Genomic DNA, 6000 nt, shown 5'->3' on the forward strand with positions numbered 1-6000 from the left:
ATTTTCATTCCAATCTCCTCAAAATCTCTCAAAATTCGTTACTCGTTTTCCCTCATTCCTCAATTTTTATTTATGACCCGCTTGAGATAAGTCTGGATGACTTTTTCTCCTGTTTGGATCTGCACCAAACCCTGGCCTATTCTATTCCCCCCCCCCCCCCCCCCCCCCCCCCCCCCGCGTGGGTGTGTCCCATCGCTTCTGAGGCAACAACAACGTCTTCAACTAGGAAAAGACACATTAAACCACCCCGACGCGGCTGTCAGCTTTCTGTCTACACTAGTAAAAGCAATAGAGTTCAGCGCGGACTTCCGAAGTGTCTGCCCACACACCAAGTGGGTATAACAGGAATCGCACCGTGTGCCCCTACGTGCGTCCGGGGAAATATACTCTATATATAGGGGATGAATTCAGTTGGTACGATAAAAAAAACGCACAGTCAAAAAGGGAAACCCTCAGGACAACAAATGTGTAAGCTACAAATACAGGATGTTTCAGGGAAGACTAAGTAATCTTCAAAAACAGGTTTTTTGGCGTGAAAATATGGCTTTTGCGGCATGTATTCATTAGCACTGTTGGCGGACATCGTAAAGCCAGTGAACTGCCTTAAGTAGTAAGCTGCGTAACTAATTTCCAATAATTAACTGTTTAACTATCACCGGTAGCCAACTGCGTGCAATTAGAGACTTGTAGCCGGTCGTTATAGTAATAGTCATATCAGTTATCCATAGTGCCAAACTGCAGCGCTTTCGAAAAGCGTGCAGGCAAAGCATCCCCTCCAGTGCACGTAACTAGTCTAAAGAGCCAGGCTGTCGAGCCACAGCGCCAAGGGTAATCGCGTTTTCTAAGTTATAAAAACTGGTATGGCTATTATTAACGACCGGCTACAAATCTAATCGCAACTAGACGCCTAACTACATTCGTTAAAATTTTAAGTATTAAAAACTAGTTAACCAGCTCACCACTTGTGATTCACCGGTTTTCTGGCGTCCGCCAACACTGGTAATACCATGCCTCAAAAGCCACATTTTTTCTTCAAAAACCTATTCTTGAGAATTACTTAAGTCGTCCCTGAAATACCCTGTATACGGGCGATTAACAGCAAAAGCGAGCAAGCTGTATCTACTGAGCCTGGGTCGACGCAGGACGGCACTCTTTTAGCATAGCCGTACGCAGAGATGAGCAGAGGGGTAGCGCAACACTACGAATTAGCGTGCTTAGCAGTGCGCATGCGCCAGACTTTCAGATCGGGCCGTATACGCTACGCTCGCGTAAGCTATTTGCGAACTTTAACGTGCACGGCTGTTGCTTATGCGAAGACATATAGCGCTGCCAAAATGGCAACACGGTTTGAGTCAGGGCCTGTCGTTTGTGAATGAATTCTTCATTACTGCGCTTCTCAGCTCGTTCACCGGCCACAGGAGGGGTGTCTGGCTTTCGCTTCGACACATCTCGCCTACAACAAAATGTTCCAGCGATAAATTTGCTCCATTTTGTCTGGCGAACGATACTGCCTCCTGTAGGCCTAACGAGAAGCGACTGTTTGTTGAGGAAGTTGTTGGCGGTGTAAAAGTTAGATGGCGCCACTGTGCATAGAGTAATCACTACGTCTCTGTTTCCGCTGCTCGCGCACGCTATTGAAGCGAGAAGCTTCACTACGCGGGTCCGAGCCGAGCTTCGCGTGAGCCGAACTGGAGAGCTATGCGCATGCGCGAAAACGAGTGACGTCACGCGCCGCGCAGGTGGTCGCTCCTCGCCGCTGCCGACTCCGTCGCCTGACCTTTCGGCGCAGCCGCGCGCTACTGCACATGTGCGTCATGTGCATGCGCAAGGAGGCTATATAATGCGCTTGCCAGGGAATAGGCGTGCGCACTCCACATGGAAGGCAAGGAGAGTGCGGATGCTGCTAGACTACGTAGAAAAGCTGATAAACTAAATTCGTCCGATCCAGAAGTACTCGCTTGGGAGTTGGCTGCACAACAGCGAAAAAATGATAAAGCCAAAGCTAAGCTACCCAGCATAACCATGACGTCAAACCAAGCATAACTGAAGCTTTTCGCTTGTGTATCCAGGCTTAACCAGAGCTAAGCCACTGCATATTTTTTTTCTAAAACTGCTCCTGCACGCCTCTATCTCTAGTAATCGATGAGAAGTGCTTCGGCTATCGCTCCGGGCTGCATCGACGACCGGCCACATCGATGGGCAGGAGTATGCAATGTCGCACAGTGGCATGAGGAACAGCTATGTCAGCTCGCTGCGACACGCTCGGTTGCTCGCATGCGCCAAAGCAGGTCGCACTGAGCATATGCACCCACACTGAGATAACAGCCAGGAACGACACAGCCCCATAATCCGCTCATAAGCACACTTTCCGTGTCTCCACCAGAGAAAGAATCGATCACCATCTCGAATGCGCGCGGCGATAACTCACCTAAAGCACACATTTGACGCGCGTTTCCGAATTGTCAGTAGCGGGTCCCTTGTCGTACATACTGCGCTTTCAAGATGCTTGGTGACCGTTCGCAAACAACACGTAATCGAAAGTAAACAGAAGGTCGTAACGGTGAAATGCGCAACTGGGCAAGCCTTGGTTTGCATGAAGAAGGCTCGTACCCCATGTGCTGCTAACATCTGCTTCACCCGACAGTATTCGGGATTTCAATAACTAATGCAGATAAAAGATTGGTATAGTTCGCTGCACGCGGAGAACCTATTCGGCCGCCCAGGAGCAACTGGAACGCTCGAGCGTCCCAGTTTTTAAGGCGTACGCCTTTCTTGGCTCATGAGTGGCGTGGACGGAAGGTTTCCGCACGAACTGTCAATCATAAGTTGTATGGCAAATAAAATAAAACGTAAAAGTTGATTGAGCGACAGTTTATAAGCAAGATATAAGTACTGAAACAAAAATTCCAAAATAAGAAATTAAAAAGAACAAAAATAGAAATAAAAATAAAAAGAAATGAAAAGTTAAAAATAAAAATTTTAACATGAAAAATTACAAAAAAATGAAAAATGGAGGGAGAAAGAGGTCAGGGAAAGGCTTCCGCATTTCCGCGCGTAAGCAGACAAGTGCAATCCTGTAATTTTTCGTATTTATTATCGCCTCTGTTGAGTATTAAATATAGTACTCGAATACTTTCCCGCGCTATAAATTAGCGTCCCTGCCTAAAACGACCACAGAGCCAATCGGCGGATCCATGCACAGGAAAAAGAGTGCCCCCCCCCCTCCCCCCCCTTGCTCCGCGGGCGAGGAATATCCCGTGGGACGACTCGCGCCCAAATTAGAATGAAGCCACTGCCAAAAAATCTATACAACAGCCTTTTTGAAAGCGAATAGTTTATCACCGGAACTGCGTCCTCAAAATAGGGGAATCCCTCGCCAGCATGGCTGCGCTCTCGGCTAAACCGGAAAAGTAACGAGAAAACCATATAATAAAAAAAAGCTGAATCAACAAGCTTCCGGCAGCGATCGCTTGCCGACTGTCGCAGAAGCATCGGCTTCACCGCGGTGCACGTACACTGCGGAGTCACGTGATCACGTTCGGCCAATAGAGGCGGTAGCATCGCGCGGAAAGCGGATGCGCAACTCGGGCTCTCGCAGACCGCCTAGCGACGGACTCTGGACACACGAAAGCCTCCCGTTTGCGTTATCAACGAAGGACCTGCGCACGCTATGACGGCCTTGAAATGACCGACACGTCGAGCCAACACCTTCAGGCTCACATCCAAAATCCAACCGGCCAACTATGCGGAATGTGCTTAGCACGTGATGCGCGCAATTATAGTGATCAGTCAGCACCTGTCTGCAAAACAAACTTCGCTATACGAACGCCGAGAGCTGGCAAGTTGTACACCCCCGTTCGATTTCAAAGCGCCGACCACAGCTTCAAAAGCGCTGGCTTTGAATACATTTCGGGTTACCGTCAAACAACGTTGCAGTTTCGTCTTTGGAATTCGCGGTTAGCATATGTCAACGGACTGCTACTTTCTTTTCCGATCACCCAAATTACAGGTTAGATAAGAATTAGGCGAAGTTTCAGGGTTAAGAAGTTTTTCCGGAATAGGCAGACAGCGCTGGACAGCGCTCAGTAACAGTCACCCCGACAAGTCATCCTAGTCCTGCAGTGACAGTCGACTGAGCCTGGCTATCCTAAGTGATCTACTAAAGATCGGCGTAGTATGCTGACCTCAGTGGGCATCGAATATCCTTTCATGCAACAGGCCGCCGCGGTGGCTGAGTGGTTATGGCGCTCGGCTGCTGGCCCAAAGACGCGGGTTCGATCCTGGCCGGGGCGGTCGAATTTCGATGGAGGCGAAATTCTAGAGGCCCGTGTACTGAGCGATGTCAGTGCACGTTAAAGAACCCCAGGTGGTCGGAATTTCCGGAGCACACCCCTACGGCGTCTCTCATAGCCTGAGTTGCTTTGGGACGTTAAACCTCCATAAACCATCTGAACATATCGCTTACCCTTGCGCTTCCTGGCCTTCCTGGAGCGACGCAGCGCGCGACGCGAGCGAGCGGGAAGCACGCCGGCCTTCAGCACGGGACACCCGGACGCAAGTCCCAGCTGACGACATGCCCAGGTCACTTGCACCACGACCACGCTCAACGCCAGCTCGGCCAGCGACTTGGCGAACGTCAGCACGACCATGCTCCCTCCCCTTCTGAGGCTGGCCTCCACAACAACCCAACGGTGGGAACACAGCAGCCCGCGACGGACGCCACACTAACGACACACACAACAAGCTGCTGGGACATGTCGTCAAAGGACGGTGACGCGAGGTGGCGCCAGGCAGGAAAAGGCGCTCCGCTATTGGTGGATCCACAGTGGCCGGGTAGCTTGCAGTATCGCCTTCGATAACCACTGGCACGGTGCTACTTGGTGGTGCGCTATCACGGTTGGACCGAGACATGCGCGCAGACCAGCAACGCCGAAACCACGCTATCTTTCCAAGACCCCCGAACAGCGCAAACAGAGGTGGTAGCATCGTGTTGTCTCTGCTGCCTTCTCCGGAGCAAAGGGCGAGGGTTTGCGTGCTCGCACAGCTTAGCAAGTCTGTTACGATCGCGTGGTGTCTGCAGCTTGCAAGAACTGCGCAAAGCAGGTGGCTGATTTGGCGCCGATTCAAGCTATCTTTGCATGCTCAATATTCACGACGGATGGCAACTAGCGTGTGCACAAATGGAAGATCACATGTACAGGGTGTTCGTATTTATCTGCCCAGGTTGTGAAAAACTTTCTGCCCAAACCGCTGCCTATTTCTACTCAAGCGCAGACCACGGGGTACCTTATGATAGTCTGCGTTTTTCGAATAGATAATTTAAACGTCGGAACTTGCCTGGAATTGCACGGAATCGGCTGAAAAACTGCAGTCGTCCGCGCGATAAATTTTCGTCGAGGCGAGCGGGGCAGCGATTTGACGAGGCTTAGACATCTGGGAACTGCGAGGACCCAATCCCCGCTCGAAGCTGGGGTGGGTCTCGCAGTACCCCAGATGTCTCAGCCTGTCAAATCCGCCCCGCTCACCCAGACGAAAATTCTCCGCGCAGACGACTGCAGCTTTTCGCCGATTCCGGACAATTCAGGCAAGTTCCGACGTTTAAATTATCTATTGAAAAACGCAGACTATCATAAGCTACCCTATGTCTGTGCTTGAGCCCAAACAGCATGTAGTTTGCGCAGGCTAATTTTTTACAACCTGGATAGATAAACAAGGAACAACCTGCATAAAGACGCGATGCGCCTATTGACTAGCTTCAGAGCGACGCAGGGTGTAGCGAAGATTTAAAAGCTGCAGCACAAACCCCGTTTTCAAGGTGTTTTTTCTGAGAGGCCATTTCATATTTTGCGTGATTTAAAACCATGACGCATACAAACTCGGGCAACTTTTACGATAGCTGTCTGCTCTCGTGCCTGCTTCTAGTACCATCCATATCACCGACGAAGCAGTGCATTTATCGGTTAGTGCATCGCCAGTGCATTCATCGGAAATGCGAAGACA

The 6000-nt window shown here is 50.3% G+C and overlaps 1 protein-coding gene across 1 annotated transcript in view; it reads right to left on the reverse strand.

Moving 5' to 3' along the window:
• LOC144101668 (rab11 family-interacting protein 4A-like) overlaps positions 1–6000 on the reverse strand; it is a gene marked incomplete in the record, with an annotated part of 177424 nt that overhangs the window by 91665 nt on the left and 79759 nt on the right.

Source organism: Amblyomma americanum, chromosome 8, assembly GCF_052857255.1.
Source record: "Amblyomma americanum isolate KBUSLIRL-KWMA chromosome 8, ASM5285725v1, whole genome shotgun sequence".
NCBI classification, from domain to species: Eukaryota; Metazoa; Arthropoda; class Arachnida; order Ixodida; family Ixodidae; genus Amblyomma; species Amblyomma americanum.